This window comes from Xyrauchen texanus, chromosome 47, assembly GCF_025860055.1.
Source record: "Xyrauchen texanus isolate HMW12.3.18 chromosome 47, RBS_HiC_50CHRs, whole genome shotgun sequence".
Lineage (NCBI taxonomy): Eukaryota > Metazoa > Chordata > Actinopteri > Cypriniformes > Catostomidae > Xyrauchen > Xyrauchen texanus.
Window position 1 is genome coordinate 26,270,072 of NC_068322.1, and position 10,484 is coordinate 26,280,555.

Genomic DNA, 10,484 nt, shown 5'->3' on the forward strand with positions numbered 1-10,484 from the left:
TCGGCTTGCTGCGGAGACCAGGTCTCCAGTCCTCGGCGTCGCCTGATGCCGGTGGCTGGAGGAGAGGACGTCGCAAGCGGTGTGCGAGGAAGCATGGCAAGAGGGCGGGGGTCCATGCTAGGCTAAAAACAAACCCTAGCCGGCCGGCTCTCCCATCTATCCTGCTCTCAAATGTTTGCTCCCTGGACAATAAACTGGACTATATCCGACTCCAGCAGGCTACGCAGCGTGAGTTTAGAGACTGCTGCGTCTTTGTTTTCATGGAGACGTGGCTCAGCGACAGAGTTACGAACGCCGCCATTCAGCTAGATGGGCTCGCCTCATTTTGTGCCGACAGAAATACAGCTCTCTGCGGTAAGACTCGCGGTGGTGGCTTGTGTGTTTACATCAACACGGAATGGTGCAAGAACTCTATGCTAGTCTCTAGTTACTGATCATCGCTGTTGGAGCTTGTGACTGTTAGATGCAGACCTTTTTATTTACCACGAGAATTCACCACTGTTTGCATAACCGGAGTTTACATTCCTCCCAGCGCTAAAGCTAAGGAAGCGCTCTGTGAACTGTATGGGGCTATGAGTGAACTGCAGAACGCTCACCCCGATGGACTGTTTACTGTCGCTGGAGATTTCAACCATGCGAATCTCAAGACAGTGCTCCCTAAATTCCATCAGTATGTGGACTTTGCAACGAGAGGGGCGTGATCTTGTTTACACAAACATACCAGGCGCGTACCGGGCGAAGCCCCGCCCCCACCTCGGCTACTCAGACCACATCTCTGTTATGTTAATTCCAGCACACAGACCGCTCGTCAGACGCACAAACCGCTACAGAAGCAGGTGAAAACCTGGCCAGCAGGAGCCATCTCTGCTCTTCAGGACTGTTTTGAGTGTACTGACTGGCACATGTTTAGGAAGGCTGCAACATATGGCGATTCTACCAACTTGGAGGAATACACAGCATCAGTGACCAGCTACATCAGCAAGTGCATTGATGAAGTCACTTTCTCCAAGACCATCACCACACGCTCCAACCAGAAGCCGTGGATGACTGCGGAGGTGCGCATGCTGCTGAGGACATGAGACTCCGCCTTCAGAGCAGGCGATAAGGCAGCCCTAAGAACCGCAAGGGCCAAACTGTCCCGGGCCATCAGAGAGGCAAAGCGCACACACGCCCAGAGAATCCACAGTCACTTCCAGGACAGCGGTGACACGCGGCGCATGTGGCAGAGCATCCAGGCCATCACCAACTACAGGACAACATCAGTTGCCTGTGACAAAGATGCCTCCCTTCCAGATGCGCTGAAAGACTTCTACGCTCGGTCTGAAGTGCAGAATGACGTGGTGGCGAGGAAGACCACCCCCTCCTCCCAATGACCAGGTGCTCTGTCTTACCACGGCGGATGTGAGGAAAACTCTACATAGAGTCAACCCACGGAAGGCTGCTGGACCAGACAACATTCCTGGCAGAGTGCTCAGAGGATGTGCAGACCACCTAGCAGATGTTCTCACCTACATAAGGGAAGTCAAGTCAAACCAAGTGAAAACACCAAAAACCTCATCAAATAGGTGGTTAATAGCCCATTGCGATATGGGAACGTGTCCGAGGGTCCCTGTACCCTGCGCGCCAGCCTCAGAAAATGTTTCGGGGCCCCGGGGCGGGCGCCCATTCGTTCGGGGGGTCCGACGGGGAAGGTCTGTGACGTGGAGGACCGCCTCGGGCGCAGCGGACCCCCGCCACAGGCGTTTAAAGGAAGACCCCCGAATATAGCCTCTCCAGTGCAGTTCAGCCTTTACCCACGTGAGGGCGGCCTCACGTCCCACCTCTGGCTCGAATGAATGGGCGCCTTCTCCATTCATATCGATGGCAATCGGGCGCCTCTCGGGGCAGGGCTCTCCCTCGTTCCATTTGTTGCAATGTGTTCTTTTAATGGGAGAGTGGGACCTAATGCCCCTGAAGACCCCCATGGACCCCTGTGCCACCCTGGGGGGGGGGCGGGGCTGTCCACGGACCCATTATCATCCCCCTGACCCACTATTTTACCCAAACTGACAAGTGAGACCCCCTTACCACCCTGGGGGCGGGCTGTCCACGGACCCATTATCCTCCCCCTGACCCACTATTTTACCCAAACTGACCAGTGAGACAGCCTGACCACCCCGGGGGGGCGGGGCTGTCCACGGACCCATTATCATCCCTTTGACCCACTATTTTACCCAAACTGACCAGTGAGACCCTCTGACCACCCTGGGGGGCTGTCCACGGACCCATTATCATCCCCCTGACCCACTATTTTACCCAAACTCACCAGTGAGACCCCCTGACCACCCTGGGGGGGCGGGGCTGTCCACGGACCCATTATCATCCCCCTGACCCACTATTTTTCCAAAAGTGACCAATGAGACCCCCAGACCACCCGGGGGGGGGGCGGGGCTGTCCACGGACCCATTATCATCCCCCTGACCCACTATTTTTCCCAAATTGACCAGGGAGACCCCTTGACCACCCTGAGAGGGCGGGGCTGTCCACGGACCCGCTATATGCCCACTAACCATCTATTTTGCACACAAACTGAGTCAACCAACAGACTAACTATCCATTAGCAATTAATTGTATAGCTGTATGTCCACCAACACACTAACTGTCCATTCATTTGACTGTAAGTGGGACTACCCACGTACAATTTATTCAACAGGCTATCTGCCCATTAGCAATTGATTGTATAGCTGTATGTCCACCAACAGACTAACTGCCCATTCATTTCACTGTAAGTGGGACTACCCACGTACAATTTATTCAACAGGCTATCTGCCCATTAGCAATTGATTGTAAAGCTGTATGTCCACCAATAGACCACTGCCCATTCATTTGACTGTATATGGGACCACACACATGCAATTTATTTGCATTGGATGAAATCATTGAATTTGAGTTATAAAAATGCAGAACACCAAGTGATGATTTTGGGTCCATTAAACTGATTGGAAGTGGGTAATCCCACTTCCAATCAAAGTAATGGGCTAAAAGGAAAGACAGAGAGACAGACAGACAGACAGATAGACAAACATCCTACAGATAGATACATACATACATAGACATATATGACATATTGAGGACTGCACTGTGCAAAAGTGCTAAAAAGTGGAATTCTTAGCAAAGAATCACAGACAGGGATTGCTGAGATCCCACATACAATTTGTCCCATTAAATTGATTGTAATTGGGACTACACACATTAAATTTGTGGGATGTGTATCTCAGCTCTAGACAGTCTTGGGAAGCTGAAACTTGTATTTCTGTTCATCTCCAAGCCTCCTCTTTCTATGGTATACATTTCATTAAGATCGGAGGATGTCGAAAATTTAGTGTGTACCCCTTTAACTCTTTCCCTTCCAAACACGGAATTTTCCGTGTTTTATGAAAAAACGCTTCCCCGCCAAACACGGAATTTTCCGGGTTTCCGTGTTTTAGGTGTTATACGGTAAGGAAGACCCCTGCGCATGTTTTTAAAGAGTACGCAACTCTTTGATCAAAGAAACAGACTGCGATCGTCTCAAACATGAAGAAGTGGAGTATTGAGAAGCTCAAAATATCAGACATAAACATGCCTTTTTCTCAGCTTTTTGTCTGAAATGTTGTTTTTTGACAAAACCTACCTCTGTTCAAGTCACAATAAAAAAAGAACAAATGAAGATAAAATAAAATCGGTTTTTTTGCCTAAAAGCAAAGGCTCAGATCTTTATTGTGATATATAGCATCTTCATATATTCATGGAAGAAAATATTCTGCGGGCCATTAAAATTTAGCGAAAATCGTCAAAAACCCTGGCGGTGGCTGGCAACTTTTTTTTAAAAACGCTGGCGGGGAAAGAGTTTCGATTTCGATTTCTTCGGATTTTCTTGAAACTCACAAAATAGAAAGAGGAGGCTTGGAGAAGCACAGAAACAGAGGTTTGAGCACACCAAGTCTGCCCAGAGCTGAGATCTGGACATCCCACATGCAATTTGTCCCATTCACAGAAATGAAGGCTGATGATTTCAGCCAATGCAAATAAATGTCAAGTGGGTACACCCACTTCCAATCAAAGTAATGGGCTAAAAGGATAGACAGACAGACAGACAGATAGACAGACAGACAGACAGACAGATAGACAGACAGATAGACAGACAGACATCCTGTAGATACATACATACATACTGAGAACTGCACTGTGCAAAAGTGCTAAAAAGTGGAATTCTTAGCACAGAATCACAGACAGGGATTGCTGAGATCCCACATACAATTTGTCCCATTAAATCGACTGGAACTGGGACTGCCCACGTGTAATTTATTTGCATTGGCAAATGATGCTTTCATTTCAGCACCACTTAGAGGCTGTCTCCCCCTCAGGCAGCACCATGGGCCCTTTTTATGTTCCTGGTGGGATAGTGAGAGGAAGCTGGGCTCGTTGTAAATGTCTAAGGCAGCCCTTTCGAACGAGGTCAGTCCCGAGGTCGTAGCCCGAGAGCTGAGATCTGGACATCCCATGTACAATTTGTCCCATTAATTGAATTGGGACTACCCACATACAATTATTGGGATGTGCATATCTCAGCTCTAGACAGACTTGGGAAGCTGAAAGCTGTTCATCTCCAAGCCTCCTCTTTCTATGGTATAAATTTCATTAAGATCGGAGGATGTCAAAAATTTCGTGCGTACCCCTTTAAGGATTTGTGCGCGCAAATTTTGACTTCCTCGGATTTTCTTGAAACTTACAAGACAGAAAGAGGAGGCTGAGATTAGGACAGAAACACAAGTTTCAGCTTCGTACGTCAATCCAGAGCTGAGATCTGGACACCCCACATGCAATTTGTCCCATTCGGAGAAATAAAGGTTTCGTGGTCAGTGACAGTTTTTTGTTTTGAAGGGCTCAGGTTGATCAGGGGGCTTCACTGAGTCACCTAAATGTGATTTTAAGTCATAAATTTGATCCAGGAGTTAAAACAAACCATGTCCAAAAAGTGATGATTTCAGCCAATGCAAATAAATGGCAAGTGGGTACACCCACTTCCAATCAATTGAATGGGTCAAAAATCATCACTTGGTGGACATTTTTGACTTAAAATCACATTTAGGTGACTCTGTGAAGCCCCCTGAAACACATAAGCCCTTCGAATTTGTGTATTCTGTACAGAATACACAAATACAACATGTTTATGCAACTTACAACTCATAAACATGCATCATTTGCCTAAAAAATTAAAGTGTCCATAAGCATTTTGTCCTATGGAGACTCAACAGCAGGTTTATGGGCTATTCATTTGAAACACTTAACATTTATTGACAAAATCCCTTTGGCAGCACTCAGAATACACAATACAACAAGTTGATGCAACTATCAACTCGTAAACATGCACAATTAACTTCAGAGTGAGACTCAAAGGTCAATGATTAATCATTACCATTGTAATTGTCTTATAGTTGGAGAACCATTGAAACTGACTTGAAAATGGAGATGGGGAGGGGATCCAAATACAAGCCAAAACATGCAATTGAGGTTGGAGTGGGGGGGAAACAGTATGCTTTATTATGTTCCTTTATGAAATAGTACTCAACTCAGCCTAATTTAACAAGCTGATGCAACTATCAACTCATAAACATGCACAATGAGCATAAAAAATGTATTCCCACGAGCCATGCATTTGGTGCCATTCAAACCAGTTGGAAGTGGGCACTTCCTGTATGATTCGGTGAAAAAAGCCTTGAATCATATGCCAGCAACTTCAGCCGTCGAGTACTCCTTTCTGAGGCCTTCAGATACAACATGTAACGAATTCAAGTCCCTCGGTGTTAAGCAAGTACTTTAAAAAAAATCAAGAAAAATATTCCTGAAAAATGATTTTCACATTCCACACATTAGTCAGCCAATGAAGCACTTAACAAAGTCATTCAGACTTGAACCTTTTCACAGTGACTAAGGGGCCCCTGAGAAGCTACAGATTTCCATTTGGAGCCATTTGGACCTTTCCAAGTCATGTCCACGGTCCCGCTGTGAAAATGAATGGTACAAATTGTAAGTGGGATTGCTCTTCCCGATGTCCCAAAGACCCCAGATTTCGCACGGTGACACGTCAAGGGCCCGTTATCGATATACTAAGAGGACTAAGGCCTAGGGTGCAAAAAAGTATTTTTCATTAATTTCAACAGATCTCTCTGCCTGTCACAGGAATCAATGAGACAGGCTGCATTTTGGGCCTGTGTGCTACAGTCCGTTCATCAGAGGCTTTAATACTCAGCAATCCCCCAGGGCTTCCAAACTCTAGGACCTGACTCGGGGGCCCCTGGGGATCAAATATCTGAAATTTCGAGGTCCTGCGACCTCAGGAACCCCCTTTTCTAGACGCCCCACTATCCCTTTCAATCAATGCATTTTTCACAACGTGTTTGTGGACAACGTCCCTAAATGGGCCAAATGAATGGAAAATAAGGTCAAAAGGTCACGAGACTCTCCATGCTGTCTAAGGGCACCCCGACGATGCGCATATGTCGATTTCGAGTCGTTCGGACCTTTCTGAGCCCCGTCCGCCAACCCGTTGCAGACAACGAATGAAACAAATTGCACGTGGGCTTTTTCTAGAAAGGTCCCCCAGCCCCCAAATTTCACACGGCGGTAGCCTGACGCCCCCCGAAAGACATACCGAGAGCACGTGGCTCTAGAAAAAAGGAATAGTTTTTTTGGGGAGTTTGTGCAAGATTCTCTCAAAATCCTTTTGCACTTAAAGTTTGAAAGAGCCTCTTGTAGGATGAGAGGCCACTAGGGTTAGGGTTTGAATATAAGCTCAGGAAGGTTCTAGAGACCCCAAGTTTTGGTTCCTGATTCTTCGGGACCGGACGCTCGCGGATCGGGAGTTTCGAGAGCCTGCGACCTTTTGACCCCTCTTTTTCAGACGTCCCACTATCCCTTTGAATCAATGCATTTTTCACAATGTGTTTGTGGACAACGTCCCTAAATGGACCAAATGAATGGAAAATAAGGTCAAAAGGTCACGAGACTCTCCACGCTGTCTAAGGGCACCCCGACGATGCGCATATGTCGATTTCGAGTCGTTTGGACCTTTCTGAGCCCCGTCCTCCAACCCGTTGTAGAAAACGAATGAAACAAATTGCACGTGGGCTTTTTCTAGAAAGCTCCCCCAGCCCCCAAATTTCACACGGTGGTAGCCTGACGCCCCCCGAAACACATACCGAGAGCACGTGACTCTAGAAAAAAGGAAAAGTTTTTTTGGGGAGTTTGTGCAAGATTCCCTCAATATCCTTTTGCACTTAAAGCTTGAAAGAGTCTCTTGAAGGATGAGAGGCCACTAGGGTTAGGGTTTGAATATAAGCTCAGGAAGGTTCTAGAGACCCCAAACTTTGGTTCCTGATTCGTGGGGACCGGACGCTCGCGGATCGGGAGTTTCGAGAGCCTGTGACCTTTTGACCCCTCTTTTCCAAACGTCCCACTATCCCTTTGAATCAATGCATTTTTCACAACGTTTTTGTGGACAACGTCCCTAAATGGGCCAAATGAATGGAAAATAAGGTCAACAGGTCACGAGACTCTCCACGCTGTCTAAGGGCACCCCGACGATGCGCATATGTCGATTTTGAGTCGTTTGGACCTTTCTGAGCCCCGTCCATCGACCCGTTGTAGAAAATGAATGAAATTAATGGCAGATGGACTTTTTCTAGAAAGCTCCTCTGGGCCCCAAACTTCACGTGCTGGTAGTCCGGGGCCCCAAGCACGTCATATTAAAGGCGCAACTCTCTAAATAGAATTTTTTTTCCATTTTTTTTTTGGCTTGAATGCGAGAATCAACCTCACAGGCCTTTTGCTCTCAAAGCCAGAAAGAGCCTCTTGCATGTGCAAAGTAATTTGGGTGTTAATTTAAGGTCTAGAGCTGAAAGAGTGCATTCGGAAAATGTCTAGAGCTTCCAAATTTTAGGCATTGATTTGGGGGCCCCTGGGGCTCCAGAATACCGAATTTCGAGGTCCTGCGACCTTTTGACCTCTTTTTACAAGAAATCACACTTGCCCATTGAACCAATGCAATTCTACAGCGGTTTCGTGTACGGGGTTGAAATTGATGCTCAGACCTGGGGGCTTCGAATGCTTCATTGTTGGGCCCTCAGAAACAACATATTAAAAAGGTGTGTCCCTCAGAGTTAAGGAAGTACTTTAAAAAAAATCAAGACAAATATTAGAGGAAAATGTTTGTCACATTGCACTCATTAGTCAGCCAATTAAGCACTTAACGAAGCCATTGGGACTTGAAACTTTGCACACTGACTAGAGGGTCCCTGTGAAGCTACTGATATCAATTTGGAGTCGTTTGGAGCTTTCGGAGTCGTGTACATGGTCCCGCTGTGAAAATGAATGGTACAAATGGTCAGTGGGATGTGTTCTAACATTGCACCCTGAGCTCCAACGGACCCCAAATTTCACACGGTGACACGTCAAAAGCCCCTTATCGACATACTAAGAGGACTAAGGTCTAGGATGTAAACAAGCATTTTTCATTATTTTCAACAGATCTCTCTGCCTGTCACAGGAATCAATGAGACAGGCTGCATTTTAGGCCTGTGTGCAACGCTACATTCATCAGAGGTTTTAATACTTAGCAAGCCCCAAGGGCCTCCAAAATTTAGGACCTGGCTCAGGGGCCCCTGAGAAGCTACTGTTGTCAATTTGGAGCCGTTTGGACCTTTCGGGGTCGTGTACACGGACCCGCTGTGTAAATACAAGGTACAAATCGTACGTGGGATGTGCTCTAACTTTGCTCCCCGAGCTCCGACGGAGCCGAAATTTCACTCGGTTGCACACCTGGTGCCCCTCTATCACATACTAAGAGGGCAGACACCTCCTGCCATTCTTTTTTTTTCACCTTCAAAATATGCCATTTCGAGGGTGTGGGCGGCCCGGCCCCCAAACGCGTGGCCCGTGAAATCCTTTGATTTGGGAAAAACAGTTGGTCAGGGGGATGATAATGGGTCCGTGGACAGCCCCGCCCCCCCTGGGTGGTCTGGGGGTCTCATTGGTCACTTTTGGAAAAATAGTGGGTCAGGGGGATGATAATGGGTCCATGGACGGCCCCCCGGTGGTCTGGGGGTCTCATTGGTCACTTTTGGAAAAATAGTGGGTCAGGGGGATGAGAATGGGTCCCCCCCCCCCCGGGTGGTCAGGGGGTCTCATTGGTCACTTTTGGAAAAATAGTGGGTCAGGGGATGATAATGGGTCCGTGGACAGCCCGCCCCAGGGTGGTCAGGGGGTCTCACTGGTCAGTTTGGGTAAAATAGTGGGTCAGGGGGATGATAATGGGTCCATGGACGGCCCCCCGGTGGTCTGGGGGTCTCATTGGTCACTTTTGGAAAAATAGTGGGTCAGGGGGATGAGAATGGGTCCCCCCCCCCCCGGGTGGTCAGGGGGTCTCATTGGTCACTTTTGGAAAAATAGTGGGTCAGGGGGATGATAATGGGTCCGTGGACAGCCCCGCCCCCCCAGGGTGGTCAGGGGGTCTCACTGGTCAGTTTGGGTAAAATAGTGGGTCAGGGGGATGATAATGGGTCTGTGGACAGCCCCGTCCCCCAGGGTGGTCAGGGGGTCTCACTGGTCAGTTTGGGTAAAATAGTGGGTCAGGGGGATGATAATGGGTCCGTGGACAGCCCCGCCCCAGGGTGGTCACTGGTCATCGTGAGTGGTCAGCGGGCAGACAGTGGGACCGTGGGACGCCGGGGGTCTCACCGCAGCTTACAGCACCCCCTATGTGTGTCCGTTCGGTCATGTATTCCGGACTGCAGGCTTCGTGGAAATTTGACCGTCCACAGACCGATAAGCTCCATCTGTCCATTGAGATCATCTACAGGAGGGCGGTACACGGACCTGTCACCGTCCCTCGCATCCATCAAACGTACAATGGCCGTTGATCTCAATAGGACTTTTTCCACCAACCCTCTAAGTTCCCTTAATCTTCAACATCTCTCTGAGCAGCGCCGTCCTGCCAACGTGCTTCAAGGCCACCACCATCATCCCCATGCCAAAGAAGTCTTCAGTGTACTGCTTCAGCGACTATTGTCCCGTCGCACTAATCACACCAATCATCATGAAGTGCTTCGAGAGGCTCGTCATGAGGCACATTAAGACCCAGCTGCCTCCCTCACTACACCCACTGCAGTTTGCGTATCGTCCAAACCGTTCAACGGATGACGCCATCGCCACAACCCTCCATCTGGCCCTCACCCACTCATAGACTTCAGCTCAGCATTCAACACAATCATTCCTCAGCACCTGATTGGAAAGCTGAACCTGCTGGGCCTGGACGCCTCCCTCTGCAACTGGATCCTGGACTTCCTGACTGGGAGACCTCAGTCAGTCCGGATCAGGAACAGCATCTCCACCACCACCACACTGAGCACTGGGGCCCCCCAGGGCTGTGTGCTCAGTCCACTGCTGTTCACTCTGCTGACTCACGA